We start from the raw sequence: 22,801 nt of genomic DNA on the forward strand, positions 1-22,801 counted from the left end.
CCCATGGCTGGGTCTCCTGGGAAAGCCCAGGTATGACAGCAGGCGACCCCTGGGCTGGGGATGGGCCCCATGGGCTTGGGCACTAGGGGGGTTGGGGAGGTCCTGGCTTGCAAGGAGGGAATGCATGAGTCAGATGGATGCCCCCACTTTATTTCCATGGCATCCTCCCACCCCATGGCACCCTCTAGGGGCCAGGTAAATAGAGCGTTTTCCTGCGGGGATCCAGCCGCCGCCGCACGGTGACCATGACGGGGATGGCTTCCTTTGCACGAGGCACCGTGGCAAACTGCAACGGAGAAGAGATGGGTTGGGGGGAGGGCACCCTGAGGGGCTGAGCCTGGGCACCCAGCTCCCCCATCTCATTGCTCCTGGTTCCCCCAGTGCACTCAGCCCCTCATCCCTCCAATGCACCCAGTCCTAATGCACTCAGCCTCCCCCACTCTGCACACCCAGCTCCCCCATGCACCCAGCCTCCAGGTCCTGATGTCCCCCCGCCCCCACTCACTGTGTAGGGGGGGCTCCAGGGTCCAGGGCCCGCTGCATTGAGGGCCCGCACGCAGATCCGGTACTGGGTCCCAGGGCTCAGGTTCTGCAGCCGCTCGGGCGCCTGGGCACAGAACCACTGGCTGCGGGTCCCGCTGGGCTCCTGCAGACGCAGCTCGTATAGAGACACCCAGTCGCTCCCACGAGGGGTGACCCACCACAGCTGGGGGCAGAGGGCAGAGATGAGAACCAGGCACAGAGACCCCCTAATCCCACCCCCCACCCCCAACTGGGCACAGACTACAGACTACAGACTCCTGACCCCAGAACCAGGCACAGATCAGAGACTCCTGACTTCAGCCTCCCCCAACTGGTCATGGACCAGAGACCCCTGATCCCAGCCCCCCCAACCGGGCAGACCAGAGACTCCCAACCCAAGCTTCCTGACCAGGTATGGACCAGAGACCCCCGACACTAACCCCCCCGACTAGGCTCAGATAACAGACCCCTTTAAAGGCAGGGCCCACCAAGCCCAGTGCCCCCTTTGACCCCAGGGATCCCAATCCCTGGAACCCCTTTGACCCCCCAGCACTCCTAATCCCAGCCCCCCCCACCTGCGCGGTGGCAGTGCCGGCGACATGCTGGCAGAGGACGGGCGCCCATGGGGGCTCCATGCAGACGGGTGACTCGGCCCCACTGTCAGAGGTGTCCCCGTCGCTGCCCTCTGGGCCCAGGGGGGCAGGAGGGGGGCACCGGCAGGGGCGGCTGCCCCGTGGCTTGGCCTCCTGGCGCCCCCCCAACTCCCGTCGGGCCAGCAGCTCCTCCAGACTACAGTGCAGGCTGCTGGCCCCCACCGGCCCTGCCCCGGCCCCCCAGGCTCTGTCCCCCAGCTTGCTGGAGCTGGCGCTGTCTGTGTCCCAGGGCAGAGAGGGGTTCTCGGTGGGATCCATGAGGCTGGGGGGAGCAGGGTCAGAGTCAGGGCTCCCCCTTCTCACGGACTGAGACTGCCCCCCCAGTGCCAGCTGTGACCCAAACCCCTTACCCCCAGACCTCCCAGCTATGCCCCCAAATCCTGACCCCCAACACAACCCTAACTGCGACCCCCATATACTGACCCCCACAACCGCACCCCAGCTTCCCCCTCCAATACCTCAGCCCCTGACCTATGTCCCCCATCTGTGACCCCAAATCCTGAGCCCTCTGAACCCTCCACCAACACCCCTCCCAAACCTAAGCCCCCCATTGACCCCAAACCCTCCACCAACCTCAACTGTGACCCCAAATACATGCCAACCCCCAGCCTCTGATGCCACCCCACACCTGCCCCACTCCCCTGCTACCCTGAGCCCTCCCTTTCAGCACCACCCTGACCCCAGTGACCCCTTATGCCGAGCCAGGCCTTACCGTCCCTCGTGCCTCAACCCCTCAAATCCCAAATCTGCCCCAGCCCCACCTGACTGGACTGACCCCAACCCCACTTCCAACCTGTAACCATTCCCCAGGAAGGGAACCTGGCCAGCCCAGCCCCCTCACCACTGCAGAGGGGCAGTGAGTGTCAGCTACAATCGCAGCAGGGTGAGGTCTAGTGGGGTGTGGGGAGTTTCTGCAGCTGAGGGGCAGGGCCAGGCGGATGGTGTTTTAGCCCCATTATGACCCGCATTGGCCTTGTCCCACTGTGACCTGCTGGGGTGACCCTTTGGGGGCCTCAGTTTACCCACCACCATGCTGTGTCTATTCAGACAAGCTGTGGGGCAGGGATTGTCTGGGCAGCACACGGTTCAACAGGGCCCTGATCGCCGCTGGGGCAGGGACCATCTCTTGCTGTGTGTCTGGTCAGCGCCTGGCACAACACCAGGGCTTCTCAAACTGGGGGTTGGGACCCCTCAGGGGGTCATGAGGTTATTACATGGGGGTGTCGTGAGCTATCAGCCTCCACCCCAAACCCTGCTTTGCCTCCAGCATTTATAATAGTGTTAAATATATTTAAAAGTGTTTTTAATTTATAAGGGGGATCGCTAGGGTGACCAGATGTCCCAATTTTATAGGGACAGTTCCAATTTTTGGGTCTTTTTCTTATATAGGCTCCTATTACCCCCCACCCCATCCCGATTTTTCACATTTGCTGTCTGATCACCCTAGGGGTCACATTCACAGGCTTGCTATGTGAAAGAGGTCACTAGTACAAAAGTTTGAGAACAACTGCATGACGGGGCCATAATCTCAGCTGGGGTAGGGACTGTCTCTCGCTGTGACTGGGCAGCACCTGGCACAATGGGGCTCTGATCTCAGCTAGGGTAGGGACTGTCTCTTGCTGTGACTGGGCAGCGCCTGGCACAATGGGGCTCTGATCTCAGCTAGGGTAGGGACTGTCTCTCGCTGTGTCTGGGCAGCACCCTGATCTCAGCTGGGGTCTCCTGGCACTGCCCTAACAGTAATAGCAGGAGTAACGACAGGTGCAGAGCAAATCTGTCAATTGTGGCCCAAGAGTAACCAGCGCAGTGAGGCCTGCCTGAGTCTGCAGAAAGCCTCCCTCCCTCCCAGCCCAGATTTTCCCACAACCCTCTAGGACTCCAGCTCTGTGACCTGTCCATAGCTCAGGGAATAAACCCATTTAATTTTCATTCCTGAGGGTCTACTGCCCCCATGTGGCCCTATGTGCTCCATTCCCTTGTTCCCAAAAGACTGTTTTGCACAGAAATGTTCCAGCTGATGCAGACCCTGGAGCCAAGTTTGTCTTAAATCACCTGCCTCTTGCCCCCCACCCTCAAAAAAAGGCAGAAAGTCACCCAAGGGAAGACACCACATAAACAGCTCTGTCCCAAAGCTGCAGCCCCCCCACATGATGCACCTCACTCCTGACCCGCAGCCCCCCATTTCAGACCAGGAACCTCAGCCTCCAAAACTGCAGCCTCCCCCAGTGATGCACCTCAATTCCAACCTGCAGCCCCTCAGTCCCATTGCTGATGATTGTTGAATGTGGTGCTTTTTAAGGCACTTTCTCATTGGGACTGAGTGGTAAGGCCCTGGCTCCTTGCTCCCCAGAGAGCTGGGTTCAAATCCTGATTCCATCCACTCTGAGCTTTGTTTTCCTGAATCGGTTTCCTCCCAGGCACCGCACACAAACCCTCCGATGGCGCAGCCCAGTGCAGGCTTCTCTCTAAGGCCCGTCAGGGCCCAGGGCTGGGGAATTGCCAAGTAGCTGGCGATTGGACAGTAAATGATGATGACAGGCCCCAGTCTGGTTCCTCGCCTCCCCCCATATGCCTAGATTGCCTCCTCTGCAGTGTAGACAGGACCAGCTCCTCCTGCTGCTGGACCTGCCGCCTTCTCTGTGTCCAGGGAACCAGCTAGTCCATGGAAGGGCAGAATCAGGGAAGGGAAAATGTGATGGAAGCGCTCAGAGAGATGAGAGGTGTGTCGGGGGATGGGGTGTGTTATGGGGATGGATGGATAGACAGACGTGTGTACCGAGATAGACAGATCGATAAGGGGTGTATTATGGAGCTAGAGGGGGCATGTGGGTTAGATAGATGGGGTGAATTATGGAGATAGGTAGGTAGGTGAGGGGTGTGTGTGGAGATAGATGGGCAGATAGGTGCAGGTGTATAATGGGCATAGCTAGCTAGCTAATGCGGCATGTCTATGGAGAGAGACAGACAGACACCTAGCCAACTGTGTGTGTGTAGGGGGAGGGTGTCTATGCAAATGGGGCTGGTCGGTCTATATGTCTGAGAGGACTGTCCCACCTGTCAGGGGTTGGACGCTGGTGGCAGAGAGGCAGCCAAGGGGGGCGGCTGTGGGGGCTGGGGGCCAGTTTAGGGGCCAGTGCCAATAAGACAGGCTCTTCATTGAACCCACTGAGGTAAAAGCAGCAAAGAATCCTGTGGCACCTTATAGACTAACAGACGTTTTGGAGCATGAGCTTTCTTGGGTGAATACCCACTTCGTCAGATGCAAGCAGTGGAAATTTCCAGGGGCAGGTATATATATGCTAGCAAGCAAGCTAGAGATAACAAGGGTAGTTCAATCAGGGAGGATTAGACCCTGTTCTAGCAGTTGAGGTGTGAAAACTGGCCATCACATACAGTCCCCAGCTAAAACCCCTCCAACGCATCATCAGGGATCTACAAGCCATCCTGGACAACGATCCCACACTTTCACAGGCCTTGGGTGGCAGGCCAATCCTCGCCCACAGACAACCTGTCAACCTGAAACGTATTCTCACCAGTAACTGCACACCGCACCATAGTAACTCGAGCTCAGGAACCAATCCATGCAACAAACCTCGATGCCAACTCTGCCCACATATCTACACCAGCGACACCATCACAGGACCTAAACCATCAGCTCAATCCCATCACTGGTTCATTTCACGATACTGCACGTCCACCATGTATATACGCATCATATGCCAGAATGGCCCCTCGCCAATCAGATATCGGACACAGGACAGTCCCTACGGAGAGAATAAATGGACAATAGAAATCAGATAAGGAATGGCATATACAAAACCTGTAGAGACACTTCAACATCCCTGGCACGCTATATGGAACCTTAAGGTAGCCATCATAATCCAACTCAGGGATCAGACTTCAAGAGAAACTGCTGAGCTTCAGTTATTTGCAAATTGACACCATCAGCTCAGGATTAAACCAAAATGACGTGATGGCTTGCAATAACGCCAGTTTCCTCTCCTTGGTTTCAACACTCCAGGCTGCTAGAAAACGCTCACCTCCTGATTGAACGAACCCCTTGTTATTCTAGCTTGTTGCATATATATACCTGCCCCTGGAAATTTCCACTACATGGATCTGACGAAGTGGGTATTCACCCACGAAAGCTCATGCTCCAAAATGTCTGTTAGTCTATAAGATGCCACAGGATTCTTTGCTGCTTTTACAGGTCCAGACTAACACGGTTACCCCTCTGATACATAACACCACTGAGGTAAGTGGCTGCATTGCTCTAGGTCTGCTATGGATCTGGTTGGTGGAGGAGAATTTAAGACCAGAGGGAGTGTGGACTCAGCGGGGAAGCTGCACCCATCCCTAACACAGCGCAAGGACCGGGCCTGCCCCAGAAACATCCCAGGGCCCTGCCTCTCCGTGCCAGGTGCACCAGGTGTGGGCAGGCAGGCTCAGCAAGGCAGGATCCAAGTGTGCAGGGGCTGAGTGAGGGAGGATCCAGGTGGGGGTTGAGAGGGTTCAGTGTGGGGCAAGCTGCATGTGAGAGGCTCAGTGGGGGATCCGAGTGGGGTGGGAGGAGAGGGATCTGGATGCACAAGGGCTTGTTGGGGGTCTGGGTGCAATGGTAATGGGAATCTGCAGGGGGGTCCTGGTGCAGGTGGTTGGGGCTCAGCAGGGAGGGATCTGGGTGTGGGGTGGATAGAGCTCGGTGGGGGGGCTGGGTGTGGAGAGCTCAGTGGGAGGTGTCCAGATTAGGGGGGAGTGGGGCACAGTGGGGTGGGGATCCAGGTGCAGCTGGTTGGGGCTCAGTGGGGTGTGGATCTGGGTGCAGGTGGCTCATTGGGGTGGTCCAGGTGCAGGGGGCGTGGGGCTTGTCAGGGAGGATTCTGGGTGCAGAGGGGGTGAGGCTCAATGGGCAGGTCTGAGTGCTATGGGGTCTGGATGCATGGGGGGTTGGACAGATGGGGGAGCAGCTCCCCGTACAGTGATCCCTCCCTCTGCAGCTGAAGAGGGATGGGTGGGCAGTTCGCAGAGATTCCTACAGCTGGGGGAGAAATCTGGGGGTGGGTCTGTTATGGCCCTGGATGCCGTGCAGGGGAAGAGGAAGTCCCCTCCTCCCCAGCCCAGCCGGGACTAGCAGCTGAGCCTGGCACAGGATAGAAGCCAGCAGCCGGGTCTTCCCCAGTCCTGCCCACTGCCCTACAGTGATTCACCTCCCTGCCAGCTGCCCTGGGCACCCAAAACTGCTGGGGAGGGTCACATGACCGCTCTTGTGGCTTCCCTTTGCTTCCCCCTTCAGAAAGTCATTTTTCTGCGGGACAGCAAAGAAATCTGCGGGGGACATAAATTATGCGCATGCAGAGTGGTGCAGAATTCTCCCAGGAGTAATATCTGGTGTATGAGCTAGTGTGGAGCTTTTGGACAGAGCTGCCCAATCTCAATGGAAAGTTGGAATAATGGAGCTTCCGCTTCATTGCTATGATAAGAGATCTATCAGTTAGCCAGTTTAAAATCTATTTACCCTAACAGGGTCTCCTGGTCTGTGCCTGGAGTTTGCAGGCCTTGCTATAATACATAATAATCAGGCCATTCATTTTGCACCAGGGGCTCAGAGGTAAATTGGCATTTGCCACTGCAACTGAGTGAACATTTTCCGGTCAGAATTTTTTTTTCACCCAAATCTTGCAGATTTGGGTCAATCAAAATCTTTTCAGAATTTGAGTTGAATTCTCCAAATTGTGTCGGTTGGGAAAAAAAACAGAAAAAAATCAAAGTGTTGCATTTCGTCATTTCCAACTCTTTGGAACATTTTGAGGTTTTTTTTAATTGAAACACTTTTTTTGTTTCGAATTTCACAGCAGTTTCAATTAGAGGACCTGAAAATGAAACAAAATACTGACAAATGGGAAAAGAATTCATTTTGTGTCGACCGGAATCTATTTTTCTTCTTCTGGTTCAGCTATCCGGTGGAAAAAGCAGTTATTGTCATAGCTGTGTGTGTGACATCAGACGCCTCACAGAAATCTGTTACGGAGTCAGGTAATGGGGAATTTATTGACCAAATGATTATTCATTGAAAATGCTAAATTGTTTAAAATGCAACTTTGTAAACGGGGGTGGTTCCCATGAATCTTCCAATTTGAAAAAAAATATTTTGAGTGGGGTGGGAAGTTGTGCTAGTATCAAAATGTTTCATTTTGACATTTTAAAAACAAAACAAAGTTTGTTTTTTCTGGCTTGAGCTGACTCTTTCTATGGCACTTTAAGAACATAGGAAGATAAGAATGGCCACACTGGGTCAGACCAAAGGTCCATCTAGATCCTGTCTTCTGACAGCGGCCAGTGCCAGGCACCCCAGAGGGAATGAACAGAACAGGGAATCATCAAGTGATCCATCCCCTGTCGCCCATTCCCAGCTTCTGGCAAACAGAGGCTAAGGACACCATTCCTGCCCATCCTGGAGTGGGGGCGTTTCTTGTATTTTTTTTCATGTTTTCCGGTGGGGTGCATTCAGAGGGAGTGGGACTCAGTGTCCCCGGGCGTTACTGGTTTAACGAGGTGAGGGGAGAGGGAACTTGGGACCCCAGCCGAAGGCTGGGAGGATGGAGACCCCAGCGACTGGTGACCTGGTGACCCAAAGACCCAGCTCAGGAGACACAGCCGGTTCTGGCCAGGGGGAGGACAATGGGCTGGGAAGAGAGGACCCCGGTGACCTGAGCAGCCAGTTCCAGCCAGAGGGGGGCTGAGAGGAGAGGAGGTCCAGGCCACCCTGTTTACCTGGAGAGACGGCAATGGACAGAGGCGGGGCTTGGGGCCAGGGTTATCAGATGCCCAACTGGGAAGCAGGGGGGCTCTGGGCTGGAGAGGGGGAGCAGGCAGGGCCCGCCTGGGTGCGGGGGAGACTGGGATGTGCTGTGTTGAGGGAGGCCAGGCCTGAGGCCGGAGATTTTCCTGTGCTGGGTTCACATGTTCAATAAACCCTCCTGTTTTACACTGGCTGAGAGTCACGCCGGGCTAGAGATCAGGGGGCATCAACCCCTTCAGGAGTGGAGGCCCCAGAGGTCCAGAGTGCGTGGACTCCCTGAGGGAGCCCACGGCAGAGACAGATGTGCTGAGGCTCAGAGAGGTGCGACTCCGGGAGGTGGAGGGGCCTGACCCCGAGAGAGAGTGGACCCCTGAGAAGGGCTGTCTTATTGAAGGGGAACCCCCCACGGACCGCACAGGGCCACGAGTGGGCACGACCTGTGAGTCTGTGAGAAGCCACTGATGGACCCAATCCTCCGTGAACATATTTAGTTCTTAAGTGAATTAGCCCGGTGAACAGGTTAAAAAAAGAGAGCCCCGAAATTAAAAAAAACCCTTTTTGAAATGATCCAAACAGACTATGTCTGTGGGCCAGAACCGAAAACAATGTTTGGTTTTCTCAGCTGGTGAAAATTTTCGAGATTTTGGCTGTTTAATCCCACTTTGGGATAAACATTTTGGAATTTGTGAAAATATTTGGGGCCCAGCGCAGCTCCTCAACATTCCACTAGGTGGCAGCACTTGACTGTCTGATGGCGCTGGAGTGAAACAAATAGACTTCGTGCAAGTGGGTTGCGACCGCTCCCCGGTGCACGCCCCCCTTGAGATGGGGCCGGGCCTTCACCCTTATTTTACAGCTTGGGGCTGAGCCTGGAGATTTAGGCTGGGGTAATCAGAGTTGCCTAGGGGAATTAGACACCATGGCATGAAATCCTGGTTCTCCCTGACAAATCTAGTGACTTCAGCAGGGTCAGGCTCTTGCCCCATGAAGTGCCGCTCATAAACCCTTCATCTGCTTTGGAAAACTCAGCCGTGTGCTGGGTGCGGCCCCACAGAGTGAGAGACAGTCCCTGCCCCAGCTGAGATTAGGGACCTGTTGTGCCAGGCGCTTCCCAGACACAGCCAGAGACAGGCCCTGCCCCAGCTGAGATCAGGGCCCCATAGCAGCCTAGGAACTACACCCAGCTGTGTCCCCCAGCCACTCTTGAATTCACTTCCAATTATTCATCCCCTCCTTTAACTCCAGATCAACGGAGTAGTCCTGCTGCTCATGGAAAGCCCTGGAGCGAGCATATCCTTGGTTCCATATCTCTCATGCTAGACGGGTGGCTGCTGGAGACACCCACGCCTATGACTACGGCGGAAGCTAGGCTCTCGGCAGACCCAGGCAGCATCACTGTGTTGGTCACACTTGGGGCAGCTCCCCATTTTCCCAGCAATGGGCTCAGGCTCTCGGCAGATCCAGGCAGGGTTGCTGCGTCGCTCACTCTGGCTTCCCCTTTTCAAGGTCATCTTCCCATCCCTACCCCTAGAGCCACAGGCTGTTTTGAAAATGAAAACAGGGATCCCCTCCAGGAGAACAGCTGCTTTGCCAAACCACTGCATACCAGCCAGAGCCCTGCAGAACTCTGCACTCCCTACTTTTGCCAGATCACAGTCAGGGCCCAGAAATGCGTGACATGTTTCTGGGCACCACCACGGCTGGTAAACATGGCATCAGCTGGTATCGGCTCATCTCTCTGGCCATGTGAGCCATGCCATGGATGATGCTGGGGCGAAGCCCTTGGAAGCCTCGTTATTCAGATTAGCAATAGTGCTAATTAGAGAGTGCCAGCTACTCATTAGGTGCGGGTGGGGAGGCCAGCCGGCGTCTGGTGCCCCATGAATGCTGCCCCTGGCACCTGGGCTGGCTGGGCGGGTGGTTAAAAGCAGGGTGGCTGGAGGGTGGCAACAGCTGGCGTTGGCTAGTGTCCTCCAGAGCCGAGTGTCTGGTGCTGATCCCTGGCCAGGTAAGGGAGCCCAGTCCGCTGCTGAGGAGCGAGGGGGAGTGGGGGTGTCTCCAGGGGTGGATGTGGGGGGTGGGGAATTCACCCACTCCATCCCCACTTGGTCCGCAGGGGAACTGGGCGCACGGAGGCCAGGCTGACGATGGAATCCCTGGGGTCTGAGCTGGCGGCAGGGAGCAGGGGATCATTATGACTGAGCGTTGGGGGGTGGGGGATGGTCCCACATCTGACACTTCCTGGACCCCAGGTGGTAGGTGCGTGGGGGCGGGAGTGTTTGGGAAATCTCATCCATCATTTATAGACAGCTCTCAGCTCCTTGGAGAAATGTGTGCAGGGATACAAAACTATCTATCAATCTATCTATCCCCCACACCCCCTCTATCTATCTATCTATCTATCTATCTATCTATCTATCTATCTATCTATCTATCTATCGGGATGGATGGGGAGGCATAGAGGAATGAGGACAGGCGTATATGGGACAGATGGATGATTGGAAGGATGGGGGAAGAATGGAAGGCTGGGTGTATATGGGCTGGATGGGGGAAGAATGGAAGGCGGGGTGTCTATAGGATGGATGGGGGAAGAATGGAAGGGGTGTCTGTGGGATGGATGGAGGGAAGAATGGAAGGGGTGTCTGTGGGATGGATGGGGTGAAGAATGGAAGGGGTGTCTATGGGATGGACGGGGAAGAATGGAAGGGGTGTCTATGGGATGGATGGAGGGAAGAATGGAAGGGATGTCTATGGGATGGATGGGGGAAGAATGGAAGGGGTGTCTATGGAATGGACGAGGGGAAGAATGGAAGGGGTGTCTGTGGGATAGATGGGGGGAAGAATGGAAGGGGTGTCTGTGGGATGGACAGGGAGAAGAATGGAAGGTGTCTATGGGATGGACTGGGGAAGAATGGAAGGGGTGTATATGGGATGGACGGGGGGAAGAATGGAAGGGGTGTCTATGGGATGGACAGGGGGAAGAATGGAAGGGGTGTCTATGGGATGGACGGAGGGAAGAATGGAAGGGGTGTCTGTGGGATGGATGGGGTGAAGAATGGAAGGGGTGTCTGTGGGATGGACGGGGGAAGAATGGAAGGGGTGTCTATGGGATGGCTGGGGGAAGAATGGAAGGGGTGTCTATGGGAGGGACGAGGGGGAAGAATGGAAGGGGTGTCTATGGGATGGATGGATAGCCAGGTACGTCTCTGCCCCTTTCCCAGTGCCCATGTGGCCTGTGCCAGATCTGCTAAGGATGGGCCAAGCCATGAGCACTGGATTCCCCCCTGGGCCAGTTGTCAGGAGGTCCAACAGAGTCAGGCATCAGACCCAGAGCAGGTAGCAGTGGGTGGGGCCAGTTCCCCAGGAGTGACGCCCCTTTTCCATCTTCCTTTCAGAGCCAGCAGCCCTTAGCCCCACCCATCACCGCGACCGAGCCCCATGAACCTGCTGAGCATCCTGCTGCTCCTGGGGGCTGCAGGTTAGTGTGTGTGTGTGTGTGTGTGCGCGCGCGCGCGCGTGATAATATATACACACAGAGAACAGGAAACAATGGCTGTTACCATGCACACGCTAAGGAGAGTGATCAGTTAAGGTGAGAGAAAAAGAACGGTTTGTAGTGCTAATTTAAATGTCCCATTTCCAGCAATTGACAAGAAGATGTGAGGAACTGCGGGAGGGGGCAATAAGCATGGAGAAGTAGTTTTACTTTGTGTAATGGCCCATCCACTCCCAGTCTTTGTTCAAGCCTAATTCACTGGTGTCCAATTTGCCAATTAATCCCAGTTCAGCAGTCCCTCTTTGGAGTCTGTTTTCGAAGTTTTTTTGTTGTAATATTGCAGCTTTTAGGTCTGTAATCAAGTGGCCAGGGAGGTGGAAGTGTTCTCTGCCTGATTTTTGAATGTTGTAATTCTTGACGTCTGATTTGTGTCCATTTATTCTTTTGCATAGAGCCTGTCCGGTTTGGCCAATGTACATGGCAGAGGGGCATTGCTGGCACATCATATGCCATCATGTGCCAGCAATGCCCCTCTGCCACGTTTTCTGTGTATATATCTTCCTACTGTATTTTCCACTGCGTGCATCCGATGAAGTGGGCTGTAGCCCACAAAAGCTTATGCTCAAATAAATTTGTTAGTCTCTAAGGTGCCACAAATACTCCTGTTCTTTTTGCGCATACAGACTAACACGGCTGCTACTCTGAAGCATATTTCAGTGACAACCATACAACACAATTCTCATAACTTCGTATGGATTAATGATATACATATATGGATAGAGAAATGTCTTTCAGCAGATCATAACCTTTCCCCGATACCTCACACGGCCTGATTTATATGCAAGATCACACATATATAAATGAGGATTATGGGGGTTACAGAGCTTTTCCCCAAGGTACAAAATGTCACACAGCCCAACACACACATGGGCACGACCCAGCACCACGTACACGCACCATCGCACACATGGCCGTGACCCAGCACCACGTACACACCCTGTCGCACACGTGGCCGGGACCCAGTGCCATTTACACACCCCATTGCATACGTGGCTGTAATGGCCATGGCTCAGTCTGCATCTACCAAAGGACAATCTATATTTAATTTGTAGTGTTGCAATTTCATCCCCTTCCATCAAGCTCGGGCATCTCCATCTAACATCTCCCCGCTAGCTCAGTCATCAGATATGGACCTGAAATCTACAAAAGGACAGAGTTAAGGGCACACAGGCAGGAGGGCGGAGTTAAAGGTGCTCTTTCTTGACCCCCGGAGCTGGGCTGGATGTGGGGCTCCCTGGGGGACAGTCTCCGGCCTGGGCTCTGCAGGACGGGCAGCCTGGGGAGGGGGGGGGGCAGGACCAGATGGGCAGGGCTGTCCCTAGCTATTCTGGGGCAGCCCCCCACAAGGGTGTGTGTGGGGCCCCAGGTGTCTGCAGGGAGGAGCGTGGGGGTGGGCCCCAGGGCTCCACGTGGGGGGCAGGACTGGCTTGGGGGGCAGGAGGGAACCACCCCTCAGCACTCACCAGCGGTGTGGCTGGAGCTGGGTGGCTGCACTCCTGACGCTGGTGAATGCAATGCCTCGGCCCTGCTGCAGAGCTATCAGGAGTGGAGGTGGGGCTGGGCAGGGGCGGGAAGAGGCGGGTCTGGGGCAGAGCAGGGCTGGGGCCATGGGGTAGAGGCGGGGCAAGGGCTGGAGCAAATTCCCTGGTGCCTACGCAGCTGCGTGCTTTGCGTAAGAGTAAGGAGGGTCCTGCAGATGGGCACTCTGAGTGCCTGGCTTTTCTACTTCTGGCTGTGGCGCTGCCCTGCACTGATCTCTGGCTGTGTATCTGGGCAGTGCCTGGTGCCATGGGGCCCTGATCTCAGCTGGGGCCTGTCCCCCTGCTCAGCCATCACCCCTGTGCATTGCTCAGCCAGCTCAGTCCCTGCTCTCCAGTATCCCAGGAGGGTGATGGCGATCTGCCACTATATCTGCATCTTATTTTTCCAGTTGCAGCCTGGGGCAGTTTAAAGCTCAGGGGACATCCATGTCACCCCCATGCACAGCCCTGGCAGGCAGCCATCTTCGAACGCTCCAAGTACAACTGCGGTGCCACCCTCATCAGCAGTAGATGGGTCCTGACTGCAGCCCACTGCCTGACTGGGTAGGTGAGGCTGAGTGTGGGGTGGGTGGGGCCTGGGTGTGGTTTGGGTTACATAAGAACGGCCAGACTGGGTCAGACCGAAGGTCCATCTAGCCCAGTATCCTGTCTGCTGACAGTGGCCAGTGTTAGGTGCCTCAGCGGGAACGAACAGAACAGGGAATCATCAATTGATCCATCCCCTGTCGCCCATTCCCAGCTTCTGGTTCTCCATGAACTTATCTGTTATAGTCTTGGCCTTCACAACATCCTCTGGCAAGGAGTTCTGCAGGTTGACTGTGTGTTGTGTGAAGAAACATTTCCTTTTGTTTGTTTTAAACCTGCTATGTTACAGACCCGGGCAGCGTCGCTGTGGAAGTGACACTCAGGGCAGTTCCCCCCTCTCCCAGCGATGGGCTCAGGCTCTCTGCAGACCCAGCCAGTGTCACTGTGTTGGTCAAACATGAGGTAGCTCGTCCCTTCTCCCAGCGATGGGCTCAGGCTCTCAGCAGAACCAGGCAGTGTTGCTGGGTTGGATACACCCAGTGCAGCTCCCACCCCCCTTCCAGCCACAGGCTCAGGCTCTCTGCAGACTCAGACCTTTCCCCCCTTTTCTCCAAAATGACAAGGGCTAGAAAGGCAATTTTTGTTTTAACAGAAAGCTGAGACCCTGCCAGATTCAGGTGTCTCAGTCCTGGGGCAGTGGCCTGATGGGTGAATCCAGCTCTTTGCTTCCCCTGCAGCCCCATCCACGTGCGCCTGGGGGATTACAACCTGTATGTCCGTGAGGGGACCGAGCAGTACAAAGCTGTGGCCAAAAGCATCATCCACCCTGGCTACAACTGCACGGCCCACGACAACGACATTATGCTGCTCAAGCTGCAGACCCCGGCCAGGCTCAACCGCTACGTCCAGCCGCTGGGCCTGGCCTCCCGGTGTGCGGAGCCCGGCGAGCTGTGCTCGGTGTCGGGGTGGGGCATTGCTCTCAACGCCCCTGGTAGGGAGGCCAGGATCTGGGCAGGGAGGGTGGCTGTCTCAGAGCCATAGGCACGGGGTGGGGGAAGGGGAAGCTGTGGGCATGGGGGCGGGGAAGCCGTGGGCATGCTGCTGGGGGAAAGGGTGCCCAAGGCAGGGGGGTCAGAGGGACTGGAGATATTCGAGTGATGTTTGCAGGCCCCTACCCCCGCACTGGCCACCTCCAGGGATCCTTGGCTAGTGTGTGAAACAAACAACTAGTAACTGGGGAGACTGACTATCTATCTATCTATCTACCTATCTACCTATCTATCCCCATACACTCACTCACTCACTCTATCTATCTATCCCCATACACTCCCGCTATCTATCTATCCCGCCACACCCCCTCTATCTATCTATCTATCTCCCCACACCCTCTCTCTATCTATCCCCATACACCCACTCTATCTATCTATCCCCCCACACCCCCTCTATCTATCTATCTATCTATTCCCCCATACTCTCTCTCTCTCTCTCTCCCTCCCTCTCTCTCTCTATCTATCTATCCCCACACACCCTCTCTATCTATCTATCTATCTATCTATCTATCTATCTATCTATCTATCTATCTATCTATCTATCTATCTCCATACACACTCATCTCCCCAGATTCTGGGATTCCAGGAGGAGCTGTAATTGGAGGTGTGGCTGGGCAGATCATCCCCCATCTCTTGTGGGCTGGCTCTAACGCCATCCATCTCAGAGACGGGATACTGGGTTAGATGGGCCCAAGGCTGATGCCTCCATCCCTGAGTGCCTGTGCTAATGATGGCCAATCCGTCTCTTCCAGAAAACATCTCCATCGTCCTCTACTGCACCATGATCCACATTGTCTCCGATGAGCAGTGCACGGCCGACTTCCCCAGGCATGTCAACGAGAACATGGTGTGTGCAGGCTTGAAGGGCGGGGGCACGGATTCCTGTGAGGTGAGGGTGGATGTGATGGGACAGAGAAGGGGGCTGGTCGGTGGGGCAAGAGGGTGTCTCTGGGGGGGGGTCACTGAGGGGGTGTGATGGGATGGTGCATGGGGCTGATCTGTGGGGCGAGGGGGTGTCTCTGGGGGGGGTCACTGAGGGGGTGCAGTGGACACCTGCAGGGGACTGGTCGGTGAGGTGAGGGGGTGTCTCTAAGGGAGTCACTGAGGGGGTGCAGTGGACACCTGCAGGGGGCTGGTGTGTGGGGTGAGGGGGTGTCTCTGGAGGGGTCACTGAGCAGGTGTGATGGGATGGTGCAGGGGGCTGGTCTGTGAGGTGCAGGGGGAGTCTCTGGGGGGATCACTGAGGGACTGTGTTGAGAAGGTGCAGGAGACTGGTCTGTGAGGTGAGGAGACATCTCCTGTGACCCCATGTGTCCTGTCCTCGTTTTCTGACACTTTCCCTGTGGGTTCCTCAGGGCGACTCCGGCGGCCCGCTGGTGTGTAATGGGAAGCTGCAGGGCATCGTGTCTTGGGGCGACGTGCCCTGCATCTCCACCATGAAACCCAGCGTTTACACGAACGTCTGTAAATACTACGACTGGCTGCTGGCCACCATGTGGGCAAACTGAGCCCCCATCTGCTTGTGACTGGGACCCCAGAATAAACCAGGTGCTTCACCCCCTTGAACCTCAGCATCTCCTCCCCCCGCCTTCACCTGTGCGTCCGGTGCTCCCGCTCACGAGTGGTTTTTCCCTCCCTCAATAACTTTGAAAGAAAATTGCTTATTTTTTAAATTCTGTTGGAAATTTTTTTCACTTCCGTTCCCCATTTTTTGATGAAAATGCTCAAAACCGACCTCTTTCCCAACGTTTCTTTTGCATTTTCATTTTATTTTTTTTTCAATTTTCAAGTCAGCCTCCTCCCCAAAAGTCTAAAATGGGAGAGAAAATGGGTGTGGGCTGTTTCTCCTTCACTTTCTCTCCCTTTTTAAAAGCTTTGTTCCCCCCAGTATTTTCCACTGGGAAAAAATGTAGGAAAGAGTAAAAAACTGACTGAGGAATTGCCACACAAAAAAACATTCAGAAAAACCCCATTTTGCTGGGATTATTTTGTTGCTGAAAAGCAGGAAGAAAAGTGAAAGATTTTGAATGCAAGATAATGTTTTTTCCACTAGAAAAAAGGGGTGGGGAGAATTAGCTAAAAAAAATTTTGGGGGTAAAAAAGTGAAAAACTTTGAATGTGACACAATCTTTTTTTCACCTGCGAAAAGGGGGGGAAAGTGAAAAAAATTTACTCAAAATTTGTTTTATCAGAAGCATGAGGTAAAAAAGTGAAAAAAGTGTAACTCGACAAAAACATTTTTTCCTGAAAAACAGAATAAAAAAGTGAACAATTTTGAATGTAACAAAAACTTTTATTTCCTAGGAACACTTGAAAATAGTGAAAGACTTTGATCTCAGCAAAACCTTTCTTCACTGGAAAATTCTGTGTGAAAAGTTCGGAATGCAACAAAATCTTTTTCCTAGCAGAAAAACAGGAATAAAGTTTCCAAGGCGGTTCAAACAATTTTTCTCACATCTTTCCCAGTGGGAAAATATAAATAACCGCAAGGAAATGAGGCTTTTTTCTCATCTTTTTAAAAATCTTTGCCTCTTTTTTTTTTCCAATAAGGAAAAAAATGGGAGAAAATTGGCATTTCCTCTGCTCATCTCAAATGAAAATAATGGATTTTGTCTTCTGCAAAATGTTTCATTTTGGAATGTGTTGGGGGGAGGGGGGATGGGAAATGAAAAAATTGAAACAAAAATGATGTTTGTTTCTTGTGCAAAATGTTGTTATTTAGAGCTTCAGAGATTCTGAGGCCAGCAGGGACCCTCTGACCGGCTGTGTCACAAATGACCCCAAATACTTCCCAGAGCCGATCTGTCAGAGAAACAGCCAGTTGTGATTTAAAAATTGTGAGATGGAGCCCCACTGTGGCAGCTCCTGCTTTTAGCTCTGGAGGCCCTGGCTCCCATCCCCGGTGCGTCAGCCAGGTTTGCCCACATATCATCACCACTAGGGCTCAGGCAGCCAGTGGCAGTCGCGTAGGGTAAGTCTTCCCTTCACAGGGAAGACTTGATTTTTCCTGATGTGTGCTCCACCCCTGCTCTGCCTCGAGGCCCCACCCTCGCTCTGCCTTTTCCCCAAGGCCCTGCCCTCACTCTGCCTTTTTCTGCCCTGCCCTCTCCTCACCCGCCCGCTGCTCCCTCCGCTGAGCCAGGGGCAGCTCATAGACTCATAGACTCATAGGGCAGAAGGGATCAATATGATCATCTAGTCTGACCTCCTGCACAAAGCAGGCCACAGAACCCTACCTATCCACTTCTATAAAAACCCCAACCTATGTCCGAGTTATTGAAGTCTTCAAATTGTGGTTTGAAGACCTCAAGCTGCGGAGAATCCACCAGCAAGTGACCCATGTCCCACGCTGCAGAGGAAGGTGAAAAACCTCCAGGGCCTCTGCCAATCTGCCCTGGAGGAAAATTCCTTGCCACCCCAAGCACGGCAGGCAGGCTGCCTTCGGCGGCTTGCCTGCGGAGGGTCTGCTGGTCCCGCAGCTTTGGCGGACCTGCTGGAGGTCCTCCGAAGCCGCGGGACCAGTGGACCCTCTGCAGGCATGCCTGCAGGAGGTCCTCTGAAACTGCAGGACCAGCGGATCCTCCGCAGGCAAGCCACCGACGGCAGCCTGCCTGCTGCCCTCACAGTGCCAGCAGAGCATCCCCCGCGGCTTGCCACCCCAAGCACGCTCTTGGCGTGCTGGGGCCTGGAACCGCCCCTGCTCTGAGCACCTCCCGCGGGGCTCCGCCCAACAGGTGATGCGTGACCAGCTCTGGGGCTGAACCACTGTGGCTACTGGGTGCTCAGCACCCTCTATTTTTTTATGTGGGTGCTTGAGCCCCAGAGTGCCACCGAGTCAGTGCCTATGGTATCCTTAAAACTGGAGCAGTTCAGTGTAGACACTACTTATGCTGACAGGAGGGGTTCTCCTCCCGGCGTAGGAATCCACCTGCCTGAGAAGCGGTCACTAGGTTGATGGACGAATTCTTTCATCCACCTAGCGCTGTCTACATGGGGGGTTAGGTCAGTTTAACGACGTCGCTCAGGGATGTGGATTTTTCACCTCACCCCGAGTGATGTACCCCTGGGCCGATGTAAGGTCCCGGTGTAGACCAGCACTCAGAAAAGTTTTGCTCGTCCATTCAGTGACTGGAAATAGTGTCGGGTGACATCAGGAGACTGATGATTGCTCGTGGCAAAGGGGCGTAGCTCAGGTCACAGTCTGAAAGCCCTGCCCCTCCTGCGAGAGCCCCAAAGTGCCACCCCCTGCCTGAGCACCCCCAGATCCGGGATGCCAGGTGGGTGGCACGCCTCTCCCCCTCCCCAGCCCCACTAGCCCCAACGCGGGCCCTGGCCATGGGGGAAGAGCCACCTGGGGGCGGCACATGGGCGGGTCATGCAGGCTGTTTGGGGAGGCTCAGCCTCCCCCAGCCTTTGATACCTGCCGCTCAATGAGCTTCCCTGCAATGGCATGTAGCCGCTCTGTGACTTAGCCGCAAATGTGTCTGATACCCAGGGATGGGACACTGCACGGTGAAGGCTCTGAGTTCCTCTTTCCCAGAGGTCTGGCTGGTGGGTTTCGCTCACATGCTCAGGGTCAAACTGATCCCCAGATTTGGGGTCAGGAAGGACTTTTCCCCCAGGTCAAATTGACAGAGACCCGGGGGGCGGGGGGTCACTTTCCTCTGCAGCGTGGGGCATGGGTCACTTGAAGGTTTACACTAGCATAAATGGTGGATTCTCTGAAACTTGAAGTCTTTAAACGTGAGTTGAGGACGTCAGTGACTCAGCCAGATGGTAGGGCTCTATTCCAGGAGCGGGTGGGCAAGGTACTCTGGGCTGCGTTGTGCAGGAGGTCAGACTAGATGATCACGATGGGCCCTTCTGGTCTAAGCATCAGCGCCCAGCCGTTTGACACTTTTTTCAATGCTGCACATTTTCAAAATCCTTTTATAGTCCTTTTGGAGCAGCACATTGCGAGCAGGGCCACGTGATTTCGAACCCAAGCAGGCCGAGTTTGAGAAGAAGTTGACATTTCAAGTACAAGCCGATTTTATTTTAGGTGTTTTCTGACCGGAAGAATGTGGGGAAATCGACACAAATTGTTTCCGTGGTGCTGAATCTGCATTTCTTTTCACAGGGCAAAAAAGTGTTGATTAAAGCAGCAGTTCTCAGTCAGGGTCCTGGGGCCCGGGTGGGGGCACGAGTGGGTTTTGAAGGGGCCACAAAACAGGGCCAGTATTAGACTCACTGGGGCGCAGGGCAGAAAGCCGAAGCCCCACCACCCCAAGCCCTGTCGCCTAGGGCCCCGGGTGACTGCCTTGCTTCCTACCCCCTAATGCTGGCCCTGGCTTTCATATGCATGTCATTCCCACTCTGATTTGGTATTGTGGACTGCATGGACATCTAAGCTTAATTATTAGCTTAGATCCGGTAACTCTGCACCATCCAGAAGTCGTGTCTGGAACTTTCTGTCCCCCCAAACTTCCCCTCCCTGGGTTGCCTTGAGAGCTTCAGCAATCTCCCTGATGAACACAGATCCAACCATTGAATCTTAAACAAGCAGAATTAAACCATCCCCTCCTTCCCCCCACCAATCCCTGTGGAGTCCAGATCCATCCCTTGGATCTTAAACAAGGAAAAATCAATCAGGTTCTTAAAAGAAAGTTTAATTAAAGAAGAAAGGTAAAAATCATCTCTGTAAATCAGGATGGAAATATTTATAGGGTAATCAAATTCGTATAGCCGGAGGAACCCTCTAGCCTTAGGTTCAAAGTTACAGCAAGAGAGGTAAAATCTCTCAGCAAAATAAGCATTTAAGGTTGAGAAAACAAAAATAAGACTAATCCGCCTTGCCTGGCTATTACTTACAATTTTGAAATATGAGAGACTGATTCAGAAAGATTTGGAGAGCCTGGATGGATGTCTGGTCCCTCTTAGTCCCAAGAGCGAACACCACCCAAAACAAGAGCACAAAGACAGACTTCTCTCCACCAAGATTTGAAAGTATCTTGTCCCCCCATTGGTCCTCTGGTCAGGTGTCAACCAGGTTTACTGAGTTTCTTAACCCTTTACAGGTAAAAGAGACATTAACCCTTAAGTATCTGTTTATGAGATGCAGAAGAACAGTTGTCGTGGCGCAGGTGGGCAGTGGGGTTGTTATAGCATTTGGGGGGCCTCAGAAAGGAGAAAGTTGAGAACCCCTGGATTGAACAGCATCACCTCACTCTAATCCTGGCCACTAGGTTCTACTGCAGGGATGGGCAAAATACGGCCCGTGGGCTGGATCTGGCCCGTCTAACATTTCTGTCTGGCTTCCTCTGCCCCCTCTGAATCCGGGCCACTAAAAGTCCCATGGCGCAGCGGGGTGCTCAGGCAGGCTGCCTGCCTGCCATGGTCCCACGCCGCTCCCAGAGGCGGCTGGCTGCTGCTGGCACATCTCTGTGCGTCCCTGGTGTGTGTGTGGGGGGAAGGCAGCTCCGCACTCCGCCTCGCCCCCAGCACCATCCTCACAGCTCTCATTGGCTGGAAACCAGCCAATGGGAGCTGCGGGGGCAGTGCTTGTGGGTGCGGGCAGCACATGGAAACCCGTTGCCCCCTCCCCCTAAGGGGCACACAGAGAGGTGCCAGCAGCAGTCGGCTGCAGCTGCTTCCAGGAGCGGTATGGGGCTAGGGCAGGCAGGAGCTGCCTGTGGTAAGTGACTCCCAGCCAGAGCCTGCACCTTGCACCCGCTCCTGCACCCCAACCCCTGCCCCAGGTCAGAATCCCCTCCTGCACCAAACTCCCCTTCCAGCCCCTGCAGTCCCTCCTACACCCCAATCCCCTGCCCCCTCCTGCACCAAACTCCCTCCCAGCCCCTGCAGCCTCTCCAGACACCAATCCTCTGCCCCCTCCTGTACCAAACTCCCTCTCAGAGCCCACACCCCTCACCTCTCCTGCACCCCGACACTGTGCACCAGCCGGAGCTCCCTCCTGACCCGAAACTCCCTCCCAGACCCTGCACCCCCTTCTGTATCCCAACCCCCGCCCCAGGTCAGAATCCCTCCCTGCACCAAACTCCCTCCCAGCCCCCACACCTCCTTCCTTAATAGTGTAGAAATGTGCGGCCTGTGATGATTTACCAAAATTCATGGAGTGGCCCCCCTGCAAAAAATATTCCCCCCCCATTCTACTGGAACATGCACGTTAATTAAGCTTATTCCTTGGAAATCATTTACTCCGGCAGCAAGTCAATGAATGTGGTTTTATGGCCTGCTGCGGGCAAGGCATTTGCTCCATTGCATCATTCCCGTGGAAGTCGGAGTTGGAACAGAACTACTGCATCATAATGACAACCATTGTCAGGGGCCAGGCCACTTACGAAGCACTTAGCGACTTCAAAGACTGGTGCAACCGCTGGTGATCCAGCGACAGCTGCCTTGGGAGGAGTTCAACCAATGGGCTGCATTGCATTCTGGGAGATTCGGACCGTTCCCCCATAAGCCACAGCAGCCGATTTCCCGTCCCCTGCTTTATAGCTTGTGAAAGCTAAAGGACCTTCCTAACACGGAGCGCAGGCAACCCTTTCCCACGGCGCTGGACAAATCTGGGGCATCAGGTGAACACACAAGCCAGAATACAGCCTGAGATGGTGCCGTGGGCAACTGCAAGGAGCTCAATGGATGTGGGGGGTTTCAGAATAAAGAATGAGTGTTTGTCTTTGCAGGGAGGTTGGCTCAGGGGTTAAGACACTGGTCTGGGCCTAACAAGATCTGGCTTCAACTCTTTCCCCTTCCACACAGTCCCTGTGTGAACTCAGGCAATTCATGTCATCACTCTGTGCCTCGGTTTACCCATCAGAAAAATGGGGATACTGATACTTACTTCCACACAGGGGCAGTGTGGATGTTGTGGGGTGGAGGAGAGTGCACAAGCCCCTCAGTGCCGTGGTATATTGATGCTACACTAGCATCGGAGCAACAGCCCATGGATCTATAGGCCAAAAGGAACCATTCTGCCTTGCAGCCTCGCCCAGGCTGCAGAACCTTTCCCCGGATCCCCACCTCAGGCCCAGGTCTCGGGGTTGAGCTTGCACACCCTTAACTCTGCCCCCTTGCTTGTGTGCCCTTAACTCTGCCCCTTCATCAATTTCAAACCCACATCTAGTGGGTGAGCTCGATCTCCATGGAAATCCCTA

At 54.4% G+C, this 22,801-nt stretch overlaps 1 long non-coding RNA gene and 1 pseudogene across 1 annotated transcript in view; both read left to right on the top strand.

The window, feature by feature from the left end:
• LOC142047541 (uncharacterized) overlaps window positions 1-22,801 on the top strand; it is a 403,753-nt gene that overhangs the window by 171,153 nt on the left and 209,799 nt on the right. The window lies entirely within an intron of this gene.
• On the top strand, window positions 10,422-16,183 carry LOC116819728 (kallikrein-15-like; annotated as a pseudogene).

Source organism: Chelonoidis abingdonii, chromosome 11 (genome assembly GCF_003597395.2).
Source record: "Chelonoidis abingdonii isolate Lonesome George chromosome 11, CheloAbing_2.0, whole genome shotgun sequence".
NCBI lineage: Eukaryota > Metazoa > Chordata > Testudines > Testudinidae > Chelonoidis > Chelonoidis abingdonii.